The following is a 23,497-nucleotide window of genomic DNA, read 5'->3' on the forward strand; positions in this document are numbered from 1 at the left end:
TCAGCAACTCAAGCTGAACATCTCACAACTAGGCTACAAGTGTGAACTTTTAGTTTACATTTTTGGCAGCCTGGGTCATGTTCACAAGCTGGTGGTTAGGGGCCTTCAGACGGCCCACATCTCCAAGAGAAAGGCTAAACAGTTAGCAAGGTATTGCTCTATATCTGCTATTATTGGCTCCGGGCTGCATTTTTCGCCGATCATCCAATACGTTGTTTGAAAGTTGAATTTGCCGCCTTTCGATCGTCACCACACTCAACCTATTGCGTGCTTCGGGTCTCGAGTTACAAGACGAAATATCCAGCGAGCATCATTTGACAAGCCGTTCCGACGAGTGACCACGTTGTAAACGGTCCCTGAACTGACCAGTCACCTCTGATGGCGAAAATCATTGACCACCGTTGTAGCCAAGGAGCGTCTGCTCTGAAAGCGATCCCAGACGAGCGCTGATTGCAACGAGAAAGGGTCAGAAGAAGACCAACAAGTTCTTTGTTTTGACTTGTGCGTCTGAATGAATGGACGTGGACGGTCATTTTGGATAATCACGCTGAATTATTTCGGTACACACACATTACAAAAACACTCATTTTCCGTGGGATTTTATAGACTTTGGACCTGTACTACATAAGACTTCAGGCTATGGAACCGTTATGTTTTCCAGCTCCTACCTGATTGATTGATTGATTGATTGATTGAAAAGTTTATTAACAGATTGCAGAATGGGTACAGTACAGTACAGCTCAATACATACAATTGTTAAGGGGATGCAGACCAGAGAAAGACTTAGTCTTGTTTACATCAGGGTCCCCCATTTTCAATTCATCATTCATCAGCTGGAACCTAAAAACAGGAATCTGGCAACAAGTCAACACAAAAGCAAGGAGCAAATATTTTATTTCAGTGTGTTCAAACCTCTGTTTCTCTATCACATTGGCACCCAAAGTGATTTACAGAATGTTACCTTTCAAAGGAGACGAGACTCGTGCATGTGCTATAAGTATGAAGTATAATAAAATGCAAATTACTTTGGGTATGCAATCGTCAGGCATTTTATGCAAAATGTGGGATAAGCTTAAGGGGTTAATGTACTTTGTATTTATGTGCACATCAATAAAGCATTTAATATGTGTGTGTGTGTGTGTGTGTGTGTGTGTGTGTGTGTGTGTGTGTGTGTGTGTGTGTGTGTGTGTGTGTGTGTGTGTGTGTGTGTGTGTGTGTGTGTACGTGTGTGGTTATGTGGGTTTATTTGTGCGTAAAAATGGAACGAGCAGAGATGTGCTAAGTTAGCATATTTACGTGTGTGTGTGTGTGTGCGTGTGCGTGTGCGTGTGCGTGTGTGTGTGTGTGTCTGTGTGTGTGTGCGTCAGTGCTTACCTCTGCCAGGCGAGACTGCTTGTGGCTGACCTCATGTTTGCTGCTCACAGGCGTCAGCTCCTGTAAGGTGTTGCGGTTGTTGGTGAGCGCGCGCGTCAGACGAGCAAACTTGGTCCATCCTGTAGCAATAAAACATTTATCACATTTTAGGACTGGTGTATCACACCTTAGGACTGGTTTATCACACCTTAGGACTGGTTTATCACACCTTAGGACTGGTTTATCACACCTTAGGACTGGTTTATCACACCTTAGGACTGGTTTATCACACCTTAGGACTGGTTTATCACACCTTAGGACTGGTTTATCACACCTTAGGACTGGTTTATCACACCTTAGGACTGGTGTATCACACCTTATGACTGGTTTATCACACCTTAGGACTGGTTTATCACACCTTAGGACTGGTTTATCACACCTTAGGACTGGTTTATCACACCTTAGGACTGGTTTATCACACCTTAGGACTGGTTTATCACACCTTAGGACTGGTTTATCACACCTTAGGACTGGTTTATCACACCTTAGGACTGGTTTATCACACCTTAGGACTGGTTTATCACACCTTATGACTGGTTTATCACATCTTAGGACTGGTGTATCACATCTTATGACTGGTTTATCACACCTTAGGACTGGTTTATCACACCTTAGGACTGGTTTATCACACCTTATGACTGGTTTATCACACATTATGACTGGTTTATCACATCTTAGGACTGGTTTATCACATCTTAGGACTGGTTTATCACACCTTAGGACTGGTTTATCACACCTTATGACTGGTTTATCACACCTTATGACTGGTTTATCACATCTTAGGACTGGTGTATCACATCTTATGACTGGTTTATCACACCTTAGGACTGGTTTATCACACCTTAGGACTGGTTTATCACATCTTAGGACTGGTTTATCACATCTTAGGACTGGTTTATCACATCTTATGACTGGTTTATCACATATTAGGACTGGTTTATCACACCTTAGGACTGGTTTATCACACTTTAGGACTGGTTTATCACACCTTATGACTGGTTTATCACATCTTATGACTGGTTTATCACACCTTAGGACTGGTTTATCACATCTTATGACTGGTTTATCACATCTTATGACTGGTTTATCACACCTTAGGACTGGTTTATCACATCTTATGAATGGTTTATCACATCTTAGGACTGGTTTATCACATCTTAGGACTGGTTTATCACATCTTAGGACTGGTTTATCAAATCTTATGACTGGTTTATCACACCTTAGTGCTGGTTTATCACATCTTATGACTGGTTTATCACATCTTATGACTGGTTTATCACACCTTAGTGCGTAACACATGTGGAGGTTCACGCTATTTCACCCCAGATCCCCTCCCTGCTGAACAGGCCAGTAGGAGTCCAGGACTCATACCCCACTGGCTCCCCGCCCTGCAGACACTGCCAATAGTGTCGGTAGGGACGACTGACCACGCCGGAGGAACCGATGCCGTGAATTGAACCCGGGTCTCTGTGGTGGTAGGCGAGTGTTTATGAAACAAACACAGTTATACCCTAATTAGACACCATGCATCAAAATTATGCCGTAATTAAACTGCGTATAATGACGTATTAGACATTTTACGTCGCTCGTTCGAGAAAAACTGTACCGTAAACTAAAGTCAAACCACATCGGGTCACGTCTGGGTACTACTTCACACGTCCCTCGTAGCCGGGATGTTCTCAGGAGTCCCGTGGAGTTTGTATGTAGTAATACAACATGCTTCCTCCTCCCGAACCAGTTAAGACCAGATCAGACCGGTTAACGCCGTGTGACTGTCTGACCCACCCCCAGCATTCATGAGGCGATGGAAGGAGGATGAGGAACTGTAGTAAAACCTATAGTTTTCACGTGTTCTTGTTGATGTTTGTTTGTTATGGGTTTTTTTTTCCACACAAATACTGTAGTGATTCACCATAGTATTTTCATAGTGGAATATTAGAAGAAACGCTGTATCGCAATAGCATTCTTGTGGTTTTTCCATCCACACTTACCATAGATAGATAATATGTATATGGCTATTTATTAGGGATGCTCGATATTGGCTTTTTTACCGATACCGATATACCGATATTGTCCAACTCTTAATTTCCGATACCGATATCAACCGATACTGATATATGCAGGGTTTCCCCCCCCAAAAAACTGAATAATTTCAGGTAATTAAGATTACATATCTCTTGTTGTGGAATTAACACAACATTATGCATACTTTTGACAATAAATAAAATCAGAATTTGTTCTTACTTGCTTGCCTGGGTAAATAAAGGTTATAGAAATGTAAAACATTTTTTTTTTTTTTTTTTTTTAAACCGATACCGATATTTTCTGATATCACATTTTAATGCAGATATCGGCCGATAATATCGGTATGCCGATAATATCGGACATCCCTACTATTTATATATTGATTCACTATTTCTACTATAGTGTGTCTAGGGGGGGGGCGGGTGGACACAGGAATACTACAGTTTTACTACAGTTCATTTGTGTATGGGGAAGCCCCTACTGTATGCACATGCCTGACGGAACCTGCGAGCCTGTGGAGAGCGAACGGCAGAACTCTCCTCTCCGCTTTGTACGTAACGGAGTCGTCTCTTAATGGTTCCGTTATTGTGAACCTCGCTGCGCTAAGGGAACAAAGAGGGACGCTGCATACAGTAACAATGAGTCACCGGCCGCCCGTCAACCGGTTCCCCTTCGAGGTTGACCCGTTCCCTTACAAACTCAGAGAGAGAGAGAGGGGGGGGGGGGGGGGGGGGGGGGGGCTTTGGAAAGGGCTCTTTGGCCCCCGAGGCCCCCGGCTGCCTGGGATCCCGCTCTCTGTCCCTCTGCAGACGGGAGGTGGAGGCACTCACTGCCCAGGAGCCCAGTGGGGCGGAAGAGGACAGGCACCCGTACAGAGACACACACACATTACACACACACACACACACACACACACACACACACACACACACATATTACACACTCACACACACACACACATATTACACACTCACACATTACACACACACATTACACACACACACACACACATATTACACACTCACACATTACACACACACATTACGCACACATTACACAGATACACACACACAAATATATACACACACACACACACACATATACACGCACACACACAAATATACACACACATATACACGCACACACACATTACACACACACACACATTACACACACACAAATATACACACACATATACACACACACACACACACACACACACATATATACACACACACCACACACACACACACACACACACACATACACACACACACACACACACACACACAGGCTGCTGCCTCTTCACAATGGAAGGCCACGGAGACAGATGAGCCCGGGTGTCTCAGCCAGAACAGCACCTCTCAGTTCCTCCACTGCCCTCGAGGGAAGAGAGATGCTGCTGGTCGTGTAGCTTATTGTGCGGAGCGGGCGGAGCGGGCAGAGCGGGCAGAGCGCACAGTGCTGATCTCCACACGGCATGAGATTTAGCTTCAGGATACGGGGCTCTAATGCGTCCCTGGTAATACTGGGGGAGGGGGGAGGGGGGGGGGTGTACCGTCTGAAAAGAAGGTAAACATAAGAGTTTAAAGAAAGGAGGGGCGGGAGAGAGAGAGAGAGAGAGAGAGAGAGAGAGAGAGAGAGAGAGAGAGAGAGAGAGAGAGAGAGAGAGAGAGAGAGAGACAGAGACAGAGAGAGAGAGAGACAGAGAGACAGAGAGACAGAAGAACAACAGAGAGACAGAGAGACAGAGGAACAGAGAGACAGAGAGACAGAAGAACAGAGAGACAGAGAGACAGAGAGACAGAGAGACAGAGAGACAGAGAGACAGAAGAACAACAGAGAGACAGAGCGACAGAGGAACAGAGAGACAGAGAGACAGAAGAACAGAGAGACAGAGAGACAGAGAGACAGAGAGACAGAAGAACAACAGAGAGACAGAGCGACAGAGGAACAGAGAGATAGATAGACAGAGAGACAGAGAGACAGAAGAACAACAGAGAGACAGAGTGACAGAGGAACAGAGAGATAGATAGACAGAGGAACAGAGAGACAGAGAGACAGAGGAACAGAGAGACAGAGAGACAGAGGAACAGAGAGACAGAGGAACAGAGAAAGACAGAGAAAGACAGAGAGACAGAAGAACAGAGGAACAGAGAAAGACAGAGAGACAGAGGGACAGAGGGACAGAGAGACAGAGGGACAGAGAGACAGAGGAACAGAGAGACAGAAGTGTACATAGAGACAGAGAGAGAGAGAGAGAGAGAGAGAGAGAGAGAGAGAGAGAGAGAGAGAGAGAGAGACAGAGCGAGACAGAGAGACAGAGAGAGACAGAGGGACAGAGAGACAGATAGAGACAGAGAGACAGAGAGAGACAGATAGAGACAGAGAGACAGAGAGAGACAGAGAGACAGAGAGAGACAGAGAGAGACAGAGAGACAGAGGGACAGAGAGAGACAGAGAGACAGAGAGAGACAGAGAGACAGATAGAGACAGAGAGACAGAGAGAGACAGAGGGACAGATAGAGACAGAGGGACAGATAGAGACAGAGAGACAGAGGGACAGAGGTGGACAGAGAGACAGAGAGACAGAGAGACAGATAGAGACAGAGAGACAGAGAGAGACAGAGGGACAGATAGAGACAGAGGGACAGATAGAGACAGAGAGACAGAGGGACAGATAGAGACAGAGAGACAGAGAGACAGAGGGACAGAGAGAGACAGAGAGACAGAGAGAGACAGAGAGACAGAGAGAGACAGAGGGACAGAGAGAGACAGAGAGACAGAGAGAGACAGAGAGACAGAGGGACAGAGGTGGACAGAGAGACAGAGAGAGACAGAGAGACAGAGAGACAGAGAGAGACAGAGAGACAGAGAGACAGAGAGAGACAGAGAGACAGAGAGACAGAGAGACAGAGAGAGACAGAGAGACAGAGAGAGACAGAGAGACAGAGGGACAGAGAGAGACAGAGAGACAGAGAGACAGAGGTGGACAGAGAGACAGAGGGACAGAGGGACAGAGGTGGACAGAGAGACAGAGAGACAGAAGTGTACATAGAGACAGATAGACAGAGGGACAGAGAGACAGAGAGACAGAGAGAGACAGAGAGACAGAGAGACAGAGAGAGACAGAGAGACAGAGAGACAGAGAGACAGAGAGAGACAGAGAGACAGGGAGACAGGACATCCATGAACACGGGGGACGGGCACATGCGTAACAACTGATCAGTGCAGAATATCTCTGCAGCTCGGCTGATGCAGAAGCTTTAGTGACGTGTGGAGCCGCGGGAGAAGCCAGAGTCACACAGCACGCAGGGTGCGGGGGGGGGCAGGGGGCGTGGGGGGGGGGGGCGTCCGTCTCCTTCAACAGCACGTTCTCACACACACGCCCTCTGCCACCCCTTCCAGTCTCCGGGCCGGTACAGTAGATGTGAGGGTTCTCTCTCTCTCTCCCCTGCACCACTCACGTCACTCACAGTAAACCTGTGGTTTATATCATCATCCTCATCCTTCACTGGGATCCGTCATGCATTGCACTACTAGGCGGCGCGGTCCTCGAGGGGGAAGTTAAAGGGATTGTTGGGATTTCCTTTTTTTGACATGAAATGGTATGAAATGTGTGCCGGTGGAGTAATCGATGCAGGAGCGCATTAGCCGACTTACCGAGACCCGCGGTGGAAGTTCTGGCCGTGTTGCGAGTGAGCCGGGCAGCTTCAGACGGGGCAGCACACAGGGTCCAATAACAAACAAGTTTTAATCCGCAACCCACGATATAAAAACAAAGGGTTTAACCGACCACAACAGAATACCAACGGTCCAAATGTGTTTCCAGCGCTTGATTCTCCCCTCAGGCCCGATATGCAATATCTTGGAACTAGCTTCCTCAATCAACAAAATAGTTCAGAGATATCGCGTCAGTCGGAGAGAAGAACCACATGGAAATACATTTGGACTGCAGCCTTCTGTTGTGAGCGGCTCAAACCTTTGTTTGCATGTTGTGGTGTGGATAAAAAAATTCAAATCCAAACTATCCCTTTAAACAAGCCTATAGGACAGTGTCTACAAAAGGTTGGTTGCTGATATTTCATGCAACAAATAGGATTCCAGTCAGTAAGAGTTGTAGTTACGTGTAACTAAGGAGGTGTCATGTAGCAAATTCATCAGTACTATTCATCATACAACAGGTAGGTCCGACCACACATTGTGATTGATTGGTCGAGAGCGTTCTAAACCGTGAGTATATTCCTGATACACTCACGGTTAAATCACCATGAATATACCACTGCGCTGGCTTTAGAATGTTTCAACTGCCATTCATCAACATGACCTACTCCGCGGACAACGTTACGTTTGATTTAACGTACCAGTTAACTATAAACGAGTGGATAGATATAGAGGAGTCTAATGCAAGCCAAAGTCTGAAAAAGTAAATCAGCACCTCGGACAGTTCCGGGAGTTGGGCCAGTTCAATGCCCAGGCCGTGGACTTGGTGGTGTTGAAGGATTAATTGCGGCTTTTCTCCAGCGCGTCCAGCTCATCTTTCGTTGGATTGGCACGTCTAATAATGCTGTTTTTATGAATACCATTAGATGTAGGCCCGTCCTCTATATCTATCCACTCGTTTATAGTCAATGGGTATGTTAAATTAGACTAATACATCATTCATTTGCGTTGCCAATATTCCATAGCAACGAGACATATTTAGGAACTATTTTTCTACGCCAAGTTCACTGAAATCGATCTAAAATACCCTAGATTTGTCTGTATTCATCCTATATTTTTCCAGACGGTGCAACTTGCTGTATAAAAGCAATAATACACTCGAACCCGTGGTATCTCATGAATATTGCCATTCTGTGATGCCTGGCGCATCACAGCCGTGGCAATATTCATTCTACCTCTATATTCCAGAGGGAGGTTTGATAAACTCAAAGCCGTCTACTGTCATCCCACTGGCACAGCGATCCTCTCACACGCCCTCCAGCACCCCACCCACTCAATCAAACAACCCCTTGCCTCATATCACGGTAGATTGGTGGTATTTTTTGTTTGTTTCACCCAGGGCCGTTTCTAGCCTGCTATATTAGGGTGGGCCGCTAAATTAGCAGGTGGGCGACTATTTCCCCCCTTAACCTTTGGGTTAAGACCGGGTGGGCAAGACGCATGTTTGGTTGAGCTGAGCCCACCCCTGCCCAGAGAGCTACTGCCAGCATCGGTTTTACCATGGTACTGGCAATGGTATAAATCATTTGACACAGTACTGTCTTGCACCCAAACTGTTATTTTGAAATAACATCTCCTCAGGTTTAGAAGATCTCGTTTTTGAGAGAAATTTGAGTTGAATTAGATGACAGAACTGTACGCGACGATATCCCAATATCACTATGTCACCTTGAACTCCATACGACGCGATAAACAATGATATTGATATTGAATTATCGCCTAATGAACGATGTTGTCGATCGGTAAAATCCTTCCACAGTACAATCTATGCTCTGCTTCATAGGTGTGGTGCACCGTGGAGGGGGTCTCAGGGCCTGTACAGCCCGGGGCGTGGCCCCATTGGCTTTGCATTGATTGTGTGGCTAATTAGCAGGAGCTGCGTGCGTGCGTGCGCAGTGTGAGAAGCAACATGGATGGCACCGAGGAAGGACTCCGATCGACAACATAATTGGTAACTAAGAAATAGGACTAAGCATTGAACATTGTGAAATTACCCTTTAACCTCACGACCTCGTGCCTAACCTAAAAGAGAGGGGTTTTCATTTTGGATCACTCATCTTCGAAGACACGGCACTTCCTGACTTCCTGGCTTCTTGACTAACGAGCGAAGGCTGAGTTTGTATTGAGCGCGTTCGGCGTCTGTCCTCATCAGCGGTGTGTCTCATCTCACACCCCCTCACACACACACACACACACACAGACACACACAGACACACACACACACACACACACACACACCTGCAATCCTTTCTAATCGCCCAGTTTGTGTCTAACAGTTATGGTTAAAAGGTGGGGTGCTCTGTGACCTGTGACCTTGTGTGCCTGCGACGTCACAGGTTTATGACTTTTGTCACACGTCATTCCTCACCTCTCTCTGTCTGTTTCTATTGTATTATTTAATATAGAAAATATAGACATATTGGGTGTCCTTGTGGAGAGCGGGCTATGGGTACACCATGTGCACGCATAGTCGAGAGTTCAAATCCAACAACAAGTGTGTCGTCCTCGTGTCCATCGCTCATGTCACGAGGAAGAGAGAAGGCTGGTGACGCAGCACCTGGTATATTACAGCGGGGGTACGCAACGTTCATGTCGCACTCAATTGAGAAATTGAAATGCCACAATAGAAACGATTAAATTAAATAGTCAAGGGAGAGACGTCTTCGCCGCTGGCGCTCTGCTCCAGATGCCAGGATCCGTAAGTGGACATGAATCAAATAAACGAAAGAGGAACAGAAGCGATGGCTCGGGCAGCAACGACCATAGAGGCTCAACGACCATAGAGGCTCATCGACCATAGAGGCTCATCGACCATAGAGGCTGAACGACCGCAGAGGGTCATCGACCATAGAGGCTCATCGACCATAGAGGCTCATCGACCATAGAGGCTCATCGACCATAGAGGCTCATCGACCGCAGAGACTCATCGACCATAGAGGCTCATCGACCATAGAGGCTCATCGACCATAGAGGCTCATCGACCATAGAGGCTCATCAACCCTGGAGGCTCATCGACCATAGAGGCTCATCAACCATAGAGGCTCAACGACCATAGAGGCTCATCGACCATAGAGACTCATCGACCATAGAGGCTCATCGACCATAGAGGCTCATCGACCATAGAGACTCATCGACCATAGAGGCTCATCGACCATAGAGGCTCATCGACCATAGAGGCTGATCGACCATAGAGGCTCATCAACCCTGGAGGCTCATCGACCATAGAGGCTCATCGACCATAGAGGCTCATCGACCATAGAGGCTCATCAACCATAGAGGCTCATCGACCATAGAGGCTGATCGACCATAGAGGCTCATCGACCATAGAGGCTCATCGACCATAGAGGCTCATCGACCGTGGAGGCTCACGTCAGGTAAGTTTCTAAAGCCACGACACATCAACATCATCTCCACTCAGACCGTGTCTCCAGCGCACGCTAACCGTGTGTCATTGAGCGTGTAATAATAAATAAATAAACCCCACGTGATGAAACGTGACGAACCCCCCCCTCGGCTTTCCCGCGTGTCTCTTCGTTGACGTAAGGAGCAGACGATGGGGGCGGAGGTGGTGTGTGTTTGCGCGTGTTAGATGTATGTTTGTACGTGTATGTCTGACGGTACAGTAACAGTAGGGGGGTGGGGGAGGGGGGCTGGCATCGCGGGTGGGTAGGGATCCTTGTCAAAGGGCAAACACACTCGATTATCAGCGCCAAGACGAGGCCTGGGGGCGTGGAAATGACACTGTACATCAGTCAAGGCGGGCAGGGGGGGGGATCACCAGCGCCACCCACGTCCCCTGTGATTCCAGACAGCGTTGGGACATCGTATAAACGCAACCCGACAGCCCCACACACACACACAGACGTCCACTTTCCGCTAATTCATGATGAGGTCTATTCAATTTTAGCCAGCAGCGGTAGCGCTTCCCTGGATTGGGTTTCAGTGAAGCATGCCAGGAGACGCATACCAAAAATTGCATCATAGATGAGCTAAGGTTTTCCCCGAGTTTCTATTATAAGCCCCAACAGATGAGGAGGGCCGTTAATAAAGGTGTCGCGGATAGCGGGCCGGGACGGGTGCGTGCGCCATGGACTCTTTGACGTCACAGGTTTGGATCTGGTTTAAAACCTTGTTTCAAGGTTTCATGTCACCGCCCCACCCACTACACCACCACCACCACCACCCTTCCTGGCACTCTCTACGGCACAGATACTGTATTCAAAGCAGATATGACATAAACAATATATACACAGAATACATAGTACATAATGAAAGAAAAATAATAATAATGGAATAATAATAATAATAATAATAGTGTCACAGATGCGAAGCTAACTGGTCGTACACAAAGGACAGTGCTGTGAGCTGCCACTGGGGGCAGAGTGGCTAGCCGAACGACCTTGACCTTTTGCCTGTTTAACTTAACTAAAGGTGGGGGGGGGGGCTCACCTTTGGTGGATTCATCGTCGATGGGCTGCTTGAAGACGGTGATGTCTTTGAAGGTACAGAGGAACAGCACCACCTTGTCATTCTCGTTCCTGATGGGAGCCACCTGCATGTAGAACCACACCGGGCTCCCTGCAGAGACCGCGCAGACCAGCCATTAGTGTCCATCGTTCATTACAGTACCCCCCAGGGGCCCCTGCTGGCCAGAGGTAGTTTAACAAGCCTCAGGGGGCATCAATCTAGATTCTAGAGTCTATAAAGAGTTGTGATAGTCATTAGTTGTCAGTTCATGCAACAAATACAATTCCTGTAAGCAGAGTTGGCAGTCTATTTACAGTCTATTTATAGTCTATTTATAGTCTATTTACAGTCTATTTACAGTCTATTTATAGTCTATTTACAGTCTATTTGTAGTCTATTTACAGTCTATTTACAGTCTATTTATGACATTATTAGTAAAGGATACTGTGGGTTCGAGTCCCTGTGATCATAAATCACAAAAGCTAAAGTTTAAAGGATGTGTATCAGTAATAAATTAATAATCAAACCATTATTTGACCACAAAGAGGCCTATTAAGATGTTAGATGCTACTATGAAAAATGATGTGGTTTAATGTTCTATGTCTTACCTGGCTTGACTATATTTTGCCGCTGTCTTTATTTTATGCTCATTTTATGTCTGCACTTTTTTTTGTAAATGTTGTGCGTTATGCCTATTTTGTGCAAGTTTTTGTTGTACTGCTGTGAAGCACTTTGAGCTGCAATTCTTGTATGAAAGGTGCTATACAAATAAAGTGTATTATTATTATTATTATTATTATTATTATTATTATTATTATTATTATTATTATTATTATTATTATTATTATTATTATTATTATTATTTAGGGCATGTGTGTGTGTGAAGGGGGGGGCATCAGGAAGAGGAGTTGTTGCATCCTTCTACCTAGGGAGGTACAGCATATTCATTAGTATTCAAAGTTCACTCCATTCCACCTCCGTGGTCCAGAGGTAGTTCAATAAGCTCAAAATCTCTATCTATCTGCAGAGAGAAGAGCTACACCACTGAACTGAAGAAATCCACAGCAGTTCGGGCCGTAAATACAATTCCAGCCGGTCTTTTAGCCACGTGGGGGTAGTATATAGAAGATTCATTGGTTTTCATCGTTCGTTCTTTTCAACCACCTCAGTCCAGAAGGTTTGTTGAATGAACACAGAGCCGTTTATCTCGAGATCAGAGCTTTAGTGGGTTATATACAGTATATAAATATCATGCCCAGTGAATCGTGACAATGAGCCTGTCTCAGACCACCGTAACAGTTGTGATTGGAGGATCAAGAGAAGAGATGGGTCAACCGAGGTGGCTTCCATAGGGTTTTGATACTGTTTGACTGTGTAGGAATGTTGCAACACACAACTGGAATGTTCATCCCAATGACGTCAACTTTCTGAGTCTCATGTACGACTAGAATAACAATAAGAGAATGGGTCAGTGTGACGTCATAGAAACGTATTGAAAAAATAACCATTGTCTCCCAGTACTGAATGCTTCTGTGATTTGTACCCTCAATACCCCCCCCCCCCCCCCCCCCTATTCAGCCTATGTGTTCCAGGGGTAGCTTGCCTGATCTGTGCCCTCAATAACTCCCCCCAGCTGTTCAGCCTGCAGTTTTTAGGGGTAGCTTGCCTTATTTGTACCCCCCCTCCCCTCCCCTATTCAGCCCACATGTTCCAGGGGTAGCTTGCCCGATTTGTACCCTCAATACCCCCTATTCAGCCTCTGTGTTCCAGGGGTAGCTTGCACGATTTGTAGGAACCGTACGCTACTTTTAAAACTGACTTCTATGTTTCACATCATATCCATCCACTGGTGCCGTCAGAGTGGCTGATATTCCATACCACGGTGCATGCATTTCATATAACAACCATAAACAAGACACGTCGTACGTATTTGGTGCCGCTGTGACCGCTTTCCTCGTGGCGTCAGACAGGACGGAGTGTGCTCCATGTCAATGTCGTGGGAAAAACGGAAATGTTCTCGTTTAAATATACATTTCTGGGCAAAACTCGCATGGGACATTTTAGAGTGTCTGACAAGAGCCGACCCACCAAGTCGCAGCCATGGATTATTGAGAGAGTTACACGCGGAGCGTGACATATTAGAACGCTGTATGCTTGACTTCCTCCGAGGAGAAGGCAGTGCGTGTTTCTAAGGCTGTTATATTCCCTTCTATGGTTACTACTTACCGCGGGTGTCTGTGTTTGATTTCCATCTCCCTTTGCCACACGCCTCAAACAACACTGTAATTCATCTGCCTACTTTCATCAGTGTCCTTATTATGTAAATGGAGATCACAAATCAATCTTCAAAACACTGTCAGATGTTTTCAAAATGGAAATTCAGCTAGATCCTATGATAGCTATTTTGAGCATATTAGGGGAAAACAATGAGAATCTCACTGGAACTAAACCCCAGATGAGAACATGTGGCACAGAGGCTGATCCTTCTTCACTAGAAGTCTCCTCACCCACCAAGCTGGACTCAGAGAGGGGTGATGCAGCATCTTAAACTAGCTGGACTCAGAGAGAGAGGTGATGCAGCATCTTAAACTAGCTGGACTCAGAGAGAGGTGATGCAGCATCTTAAACTAGCTGGACTCAGAAAGAGGTGATGCAGCATCTTAAACTAGCTGGACTCAGAGAGGGGTGATGCAGCATCTTAAACTAGCTGGACTCAGAGAGAGGTGATGCAGCATCTTAAACTAGCTGGACTCAGAGAGGGGTGATGCAGCATCTTAAACTAGCTGGACTCAGAGAGGGGTGATGCAGCATCTTAAACTAGCTGGACTCAGAGAGAGGTGATGCAGCATCTTAAACTAGCTGGACTCAGAGAGAGGTGATGCAGCATCTTAAACTAGCTGGACTCAGAGAGGGGTGATGCAGCATCTTAAACTAGCTGGACTCAGAGAGAGGTGATGCAGCATCTTAAACTAGCTGGACTCAGAGAGAGGTGATGCAGCATCTTAAACTAGCTGGACTCAGAGAGAGGTGATGCAGCATCTTAAACTAGCTGGACTCAGAGAGAGGTGATGCAGCATCTTAAACTAGCTGGACTCAGAGAGAGGTGATGCAGCATCTTAAACTAGCTGGACTCTAAGAGAGGTGATATAGCATCTTAACACTTTGAGTGCCAGGGACGCGATTTGTCGTTAGTTCATGCCGCCAGTTGAGTGCCACCAACGACATATAGCGTTTGTTTGTCGTATTTTTTTTTTATTAGCGATTTGAATTCATATTTCATCAATTGAGCCTCACGCTAGTGTTGCAGACTCTCTCTGAGCTCAATTGGGAAAATACCGCCCCCTATCGTCTCTCCCTGTGTAACTGCACCCCATTGGTTTAGACTGATGGGGGGGGGGGGGGGGGGGGGGTCCAGCCTCCTCATGTTACTTTTCCGGCGAGGCATCTGAAGAGACCCAAGTTGATCGCCGACCCTCAGAACAGCGTGGATTATATATTTCCAGTACCCAACGCTGAATCAATAAACACGATCGATATTTGGAATGGCGATCAGGAATTGGAATAATCTTTTTGGATAACATCTGATCTGAGGTAAGCAATTTATTTTACCAGTCTTAGGATAATCGGATCTGTTTTGACCTATATATCAACGTGTGCCCTATGTGTGTGTGTGTGTCTGTGTGTGCGCGCTGATCAGGAAATGAGAGAATATATTTTTCAGATCGCTTCTATAGCGTGCATAAGTACACATATACTATAGATAATCTGGCGTTTATTTGAAAACAATTCATAAATAGGCCGAAAAATTACAACGTTTTTTGTGTATTCCAGAATATTCCAGTAAAGGACGATTATCACGTAATCTATATATTTTCCTGAAAAACTAGGGCTTTTCAAAATGCTATAAAAAAAAACAATCCGGCTCGACAATGTTGACTGCAAACAAGTCATTGATAAACGACAGGTAGATTAGACACATAGCCATAATTTAAGACAGAGATTATGCGTTTAGAGCGCTATCATTGAAGTGGGTGGTGGCATCCAACGATAAATAGTGCACGCCACGCTGGCAATCAAAGTGTTAAACTAGCTGGACTCTAAGAGAGGTGATGCAGCATCTTAACACAATCGCGGCCACTGGGATGAGTCTAATTAATCTCAAGAGGACCAGGAAATGTAAACAGACGTGGGGCTGTTTGTAGAGCTAAATCTATACTTTATATTATAGTATTGCTATCTGTCCATTCTCATTGTCAATTGAGACCATAAACCGTCCCTTCAAAATGGCTTAAAGAAAAAAAAACATTAATATGTTCTCATTTTATAGCGCCGTGAATATAAGCGTTATACGGTTCTAGTATATTTCCTGGAAGCCGAGATAAAGGGCTAATAGCTAATAACGTTAAAACCAATGGCATTTCGGTTATAGATACGCTACAGTTAAAACTCAAACTGCATATGATCGGCACGATCCTCAAGCATGTACAGTATGCATGAAAGGGGGGGGGGGGGGGGGCGGGGACGTCGTTTCTGATTATTGATTACCAATAACCGCGTTAGCCTCATTAGCCTCATAGGCCGAACGCCTGGTTGAGTATCATAATAATGCCCGATTGGGATGTACTTTACGTGAAAAAGATCTTACCGTGGTCCGGTGGGATCCCCCAAAGCATTTCCCCGTTATCGATCGCCATCTGGTAGATCGATATGTCCATTGGCTGATAAATCCCCTTATTGCATGGTGAAAGCTGCGATGCAAAAACGGCTACACATATAGAATCCAGCTACTGGAAACTCAAAAAAATTCAAAAAAAGAATGCTCCCTTCAGCCACAGTGCACACTGCATTATCGCGACAGCGCCCCTAAGAGGATCTGGCCGGTATTGCACGTTGGCGAATTCAAAGAGTAGGGTAAATCTGCAGTGCAGCTCGGCGACCTTGAATAGGTTATTAAAATGGAGTAACAGCAAAAACAACTTGCCACGGATATATCCGTGCCTCTGTCCACACGGGTGGAATCGAAACACGGAGCTCTCCGTGCTTGGCCACCATTGTGTTAAACGTGAAAAATGTAGACTGACAGTCCGTGGCTCCTCTTATACATTTGAAAGAATTTGGAGGCCATTTATAGATTACATAAGAGAGAAGCTAAACCACCCACCTTCCTGAATGTGACCTTTAAAGATGTAATGTTACATTTATTTCATGTTTTGTGTTTGTTTATATTTGTATAGCCTATCACAGCCTTTTACAGCTGTTTTTGTTGTTTTTGTTGTTTTTCTTTAGCTTGTTCTCTCTTTTGTTTTCCTTTCAGTTTCTTCTTTTGTGTTGTTTTTTGATCATTATATAATATATATTATACTATATTATGTTTAAAAAAGGATGGAAATGTCAATAAAGATATAAAAAAATATATATAATAAAGAAAAAGAAAAACAGTATCAGAGGTTTTACAACAATCTATATTCAAACAGATGTGGAATTATGAGGTGATTTAAAAAAAGGAAAATATGATAATAAAATTATTATAATAATAATATAAAAACACACTCACTGTTCTTTCTGTACAGCAGGACCTCGAAGCAGTTGGACTCATAGTTATCGAAGGTCTGTCTCACTTTATCTATGGTCTTCTTGTCCGTCAGCTCCCCGTACATAAAACTGGAAGGGAAACAAGTAATGAGACAGAATCCAGTGACCTCCCATCAATAACGCCCTGACCCCTGACCCCTGCCCCCCCCCCCCCCCCCCCCACAAGCCACATATCACACACATCACAATGTGACAGTGGCTTCCGTGCCGCTCGTCAATTTCCACGTTTGGTTTTAATAAGGTACAGTCAAATTAAAAGACAGCGCGCCTACATCGAGTCTCCTTCACAGCTCAATCCTCTGGTGGTTCTAAGTGAATTTCTTGGCAGAGCTCAATTGTGATTATCTTTCAGGGGGTGGCAGCAATATTCTAATCACTTCTAACAGAATTATTCTGATTGATCTTCTTTCTTTCTTTCTTTCTTTCTTTCCTTTCTTTCTCCTTTCTTTCTTTTCTTTCTTTCTTTCTTCTTTCTTTCTTTCTTTCTTTCTTTCTTTCTTTCTTTCTTTCTTTCTTTCTTTCTTTCCTGGTGGTAAAAGTGGCCATTTGCTGGTTTGAACGACACGTGACAATGATGTTCACCTCATGCCAATATCTCCTTCGGAGCCAAACCCCCTGTCTGTCATGGTGCCCCATCTCACTGCTATTGCTTTATGCCTCTCTTTTAGTTGGGTTTGTAAAAGTTTGCATTGCGGCTGTCGTTTAGCTACAATATGTCGGCTATGAATTATCAAATCAATTATTTGTCAATTTTTGGGAAAGCTGGTGGGTGGGTTCTGGTCGTTGTAAACAGCGACTCCTACAGTTCGGTCGGGGCGCCTGCTCAGCGAGGAAAGGATCTAAGGGGGGTAATGTGATCCTTCCACACGTTACACCCTCTCAGTGAGAGTCCACGCTGCCAGGTGAAAAGAAGCGGTTGATTGGCTACACATGTGTCGGAGGAAGCATGTGATAGCCTCCACTCTCCCAGACCGACTGTAGGGGGTAGGTGCGCAGCGACCAGGAAGGGGATTGGGAATTGGCATAACGACTAACATTGGGATGGGAGAAAAACGGAGGAAAAAGGAGGGGGGAAAAGATAAAAAAATAAAAATAAAAGAAGGAATGCAGGTTTATAGCTATATCAAACAAAGGTCTGTCCCATTGTATACCAATCAATGGGATATATTGCATGTTGACCTGCATTCTTTCAAATGTATATAATTAATCATTAAAACAGATGTGTAACAAATAAGAAATACAAATTCCACAGAAGGCATTACATAATTATTATTTTCAATCATTTCACAATAATTGCATAATTGTGTTTGAATATCTGAGTAATTAAAGTAATTATACATTTGTCCAAAATAGCTGGTTCATATAGTTAATCCAGCTGCCCTGTGATCAGATTAATCCATATTATTTATTTTTCCGACATCAAATGCGTAATTTCTTATCGTACAAATGTTGTCATATTCATTTTAATTATGATTAAATAATTCATTCCAAGGAGGCCTGTAGCGTTAACATGAAGGAATCACTATGAGAACACAGTCTGTCAAGTTAATAAAATTTTCAATTAGTCAATCAATCATAAGTGTGCTCCTCAGCACTCTTAAATCTGCTCTCAGCCACGCTCAAATCTGATCTCAGGAAAATGTGGGGAATCGCGCTACCAGCCCTAATCAAATCAAATCAAATCAAATTTATTTGTAAGGCCCGACAACACGCGTTAATGTCCCCATGGGCCGGGCACGTCTTTTTTAAACAAGTCAAGAAGAAACATAACAATAAGTCAAGAACAAAACAAGAACACCATAAGGTCCAACAAATTTTAAATAAATGCAAATAAATGAATGAATGCAAGCACTCCCAGACATACCCCACGCAAAGGTAAGGAAAAACTCACTAAAACCTAACAATAGGGAAAAATGCACCACAGGCAGTGTGGAGGAGAGAAACCTTAGAAGGGCCATTCAAGGGGGGATCTCCCTTCTTAGATGTCGGTGATAGTAGTGTTGCAGACGGACAATTGGTAAGCATGCACTCATGTGTGTAGTGAAACACAGATGAGTGCATGCAATAGCAACTGAACATTTTGAAAAATTAAAGATAGAGCTGATAGCGATAGCAACTGAACATTTTGAAAGATTAAAGATAGAGCTGATAGCGAATCTATTTGAGGCACAGGGGCGGCGCAAAGAGGGTCGCGTCCTCCCTGTCTTAATCACGGCACGTTCAACACTCCGGTCATCGCTCCGAGACAGCCGGAGACAGGGAGATAGGGGGCGGCGCAGAGAGGGTCAAAACCTCCCCGACATCATCGCAGGACGTCCAGCACTCCGAAATCTGCCTAAGAGGACTTTTTTGGTCGTAAATCCGTTCGGGAATGAGACCCATTGTCTCTTGCGAGGCCATCATTGTAAATAAACCATTTGCTCTTAATTGATTTACCTGGTTAAATAAAGGTAAAATAAATAAACAAATAAGATTCCAGACGAGTGTTTATGAGAGATTCTGAAGAGATTCTGGAGTTTTTTTCCACCGTACTTCCACCGTTTTTTCCGTCTGTAGTGTGATAGTAAAGGGTTAACCTTCTATAGTGTGGTAGTGAAAGGGTTAAGGAAAAGACCCTCCTAAGTATCGAGGCTGTCCACCACTAAAAACAGTCGACTCAGTCGTAAGATATGTCCACTAATCTATTCGTTGATTTCATCGACAAATCTGGTCAATTTAAGTAAATGGATAGCATTTATACAGCGCTTTTATCCAAAGTGATTTACAACTTATACCTCACATCGACCCATTCAGACACCGGCAGAGGCAACCAGGCAACGTGCCAACCAGCTCGTCGGAAGCAGTTAGGGGTTAAGTGTCTCGCTTCGATACGCTGCCGGGAGGAGCTGGAATCAAACCAGGAACCTTCTGATTACCGGACGACTGCTCTACCTCCTGAGCCACTGTCGCCTCGTAGTAAGTTTCCAACATGCAATAATGCAGAGGGGACCTCTTTAAATGCAGTGCTTATCTTTGTTTTCAGGGAATAAGTCATTTTGACTCACAATCCCATATTTATCTTCAACAAAATAACTTACAGATTGAATGTTCACATGCATTTCACCAGAGGGGCAAGTAGAGGGTTGATTAGTATACCCTGTGCAAAATCCAAAAGCATGAAAAGAACTGTAATATATAGGGCTATTGGAGCACCAGCGGTCCAGTTCATGGAGAGAGCAGGTGTTCCTAACAGTGTTGTAGTCGAGTCACTACATCTCAAGTCCAAGTTGAGTCTCGAGTCCCCAGTGTGCGAGTCCGAGTCACAAAAGAAGAGCCAGAGTCCAAGTCATCACGGTCCACTCTGGCAGTCAAAGAGCTGACATACAAATACGTGTTTTTTAACAGTTATGACGTTCCATTAAAATGACTACGGTCTGTGTTTAAAGGTCTGATAGCCGAGGGTACAAAAGATTTGGCGTAACGGTTGGTCCTACTTAACCCTTTCACTGCCACACGACAGAAGGTTAACCCTTTACTATCACACAACCGACGGCTGTCGTGTGGCAGTGAAAGGGTTAACCGTCTGTGTATTGTCGCAGTGAAACGGTTAACCGTTTTGGTAGTGCAGCAGTTGTTTGTTGTTTTTGTTACCCGTGAAGCTACAATATGAATTGCCCCACGCGGGATCAATAAAGTTGTCTGAATCTGAATCTGAATAACAAAGGGTCTACATTAAACATAAATGACACAGCGGTCACCATTTCAGGAGTTTATTTACTTTGTGACACAATAGCCAAACAAATGGACTAGCCATCAATATCTTATGCCAAATGATTAGGGCCTATTACAAAATGCATTTATCAAGTAACAAGTCCGAGTCACATACAACAACACTGGTTCCTAATGTTTCATGTATGTCAGTAGCATACATGAGTCTTAAGTAGACAAACGTCTTAAGTAGCCAAACTTTACACTATAAAAACGAACTGGATAGAGTGTGTGTGTGTGTGTGTGTGTGTGTGTGTGTGTGTGTGTGTGTGTGTGTGTGTGTGTGTGTGTGTGTGTGTGTGTGTGTGTGTGTGTGTGTGTGTGTGTGTGTGTGTGTGTGTGTGTGTGTGTGTGTGTGTGTGTGTGTGTGTGTGTGCGTGTGTGCTTGCGTGTGTGCGTGCTTGCGTGCGTGCGTGTGTGTGTGATTTTTGGCTGGTGAAAATGCTGAGTGGCTAGTGACTTTGGAAAACCACTAGCCACAGTGGCTGGTGAGCCAAAAGGTTAATGTCAAGCCCTGGTCAGTAGTGATAAACGATGAACGTCAGAGCAGAAAAAATCAAGGCAGGAAAAACCGCCCCTCGTCCACTGGAGGGTCACTGTCTCTGAGGTGAGCTGTTGTCGCTGGTGTCTTCATTATTTTCACCTAAGCCTGCACGCTCCAGAAATAACTCAGGTGAGAGGTGTTGAGGCGGTGTGCAGCACGGCATGCAGAGTCAACGGAAGGAGCAGCAGGGACACACGTGCAGCTTAGCTGAAACTGAAAGCGTAAAATGTTGTCGAAACGATCGCATCTGGAGCGAGAAATACACCTGCTGCAACGACGCAAACATATTCGTCACAGTGAATTTGCATAAATGTGTGATTTGTGTACGCTAAATGTAAACGTCCACTAAATGTAAACGTCCACTATGCTAAATGTAAACGTCCACTACGCTAAATGTAAACGTCCACTACGCTAAATGTAAACGTCCACTACGCTAAATGTAAACGTCCACTAAATGTAAACGTCCACTAAATGTAAACGTCCACTACGCTAAATGTAAACGTCCACTACGCTAAATGTAAACGTCCACTACGCTAAATGTAAACGTCCACTAAGCTAAATGTAAACGTCCACTACGCTAAATGTAAACGTCCACTACGCTAAATGTAAACACTGGTTTTTCACTTGTTGTTTTCTTCGAGTCAAGCGGTCAAACTGATCTGAGTCCAGCTATAGGCTGAGTTTCCTGAAGGGATCCGTCTGAGCGGGCAGGCAGTTAGAGAGCCAGTGTCACTTAAGGGGAGGTCTGTCTGCCGCTGTCTCCGTTATTCTCGCCTTAGTTTGTATGCTGCCTGCACCTCTCCTCCTCCGCAGAAGCCCCGGACCGGGCAGAACGGAGCCGAGGGACTAAGTTGAACAACATGCCGCCTATTCTCACCGAGCCCACGGCACACACAAGTATGGTCTTGTCAATATTCCAATGTACAGTTTTGCTTGTACAGTTTGTACAGTGTCCCCCCCACCTATCCAACCTCCTCCAATGTACAGTTCTACGTCAAATGTATATACTCTTTTTCTGGACTCTTTTCGTATCACAAACAGTACTGTATTTGCAAATCTGGTATGTCATAAATGTATAGATGTAGCAGTATACTGTCTATCTGTATGTCATATATGTCATACTGTATATGTTACGATGAATTGAAAATGGGGGACCCTGATGTAAACAAGATGAAAGTCTTTCTCTGGTCTGCATCCCCTTAACAATTGTATGTATTGAGCCGTACTGTACTGTACCCATTCTGCAATCTGTTAATAAAGTTTTCAATCAATCAATCAAAACAGGGGAGCCTTTTCACCCGCCGGCCCATGAGCGAGGGAAACCGTGAGGGAGGGTTAGAAGCTACTACTTTAGAGTTTATATTTCATACATTCTGACTGACAGACGCCGCCGGGACAATGTGTTCTCGAGCAGGGCCTGGGACCGGCGTCGTTCCCCCCCCCCCCCCCCCCCCCCTGGCAACTGTAATTGGATTCATTTCAAAGTCCCTCTGAGCGGCAGGCAGCAGTCACGAGCTCGTTCTTCAGAGCACGTGAAACGCCAGATGGTGAGGAGTTCTGCAGCGCAGCTCTGCCGGTTCTGGTGCTGTCTATCTCTTTTAACCCTTAACACTCATGTTGTGTTAGGAATGGACCTATCTCAAACCCTGCCCTCTTTTCTTGATCCTCCAATCACAACTGTCGCTTGCCTCTGCAAGCGACAGTTGTGATTGGAGGATCAAGAAAAGAGGGCAGGGTTTGAGATAGGTCCATTGGCACCACTGACCGTTGTTAGCGGGTCAATGTCGACCCGGGGTCTAACTCGGTCCTGACCACTAAAAAAAAAATGAGTATCACTCGATATAGTTAATACTACATCCTAACTAACATTATATGCATTCATAACGATATAATCCCATTGTAATTTGCTTTTATGGCCCCCGAGACACATCATGTCCCTTATTTTTTTAGATGAAAATGAGGTTGTTCAATCATAATATACTAAAA

At 44.9% G+C, this 23,497-nt stretch overlaps 1 pseudogene across 1 annotated transcript in view; it reads right to left on the bottom strand.

Annotated features, from left to right (window-relative positions):
- The window catches only part of LOC311223754 (voltage-gated delayed rectifier potassium channel KCNH5-like), a 301,501-nt pseudogene that overhangs the window by 265,811 nt on the left and 12,193 nt on the right, over positions 1-23,497 (bottom strand). Inside the window, exons 3-5 of the transcript in view lie at positions 17,183-17,289; positions 11,611-11,739; positions 1,375-1,493 (exon numbers count right to left, since the gene is read on the bottom strand). The product of the transcript in view is annotated as a voltage-gated delayed rectifier potassium channel KCNH5-like (transcript). The remainder of the gene's footprint in view (positions 1-1,374; positions 1,494-11,610; positions 11,740-17,182; positions 17,290-23,497) is intronic.

The sequence above is a fragment of the Notolepis coatsorum genome (genome assembly GCF_963971535.1).
Source record: "Notolepis coatsorum genome assembly, chromosome: 2".
In the NCBI taxonomy this organism is placed as follows: domain Eukaryota; kingdom Metazoa; phylum Chordata; class Actinopteri; order Aulopiformes; family Paralepididae; genus Notolepis; species Notolepis coatsorum.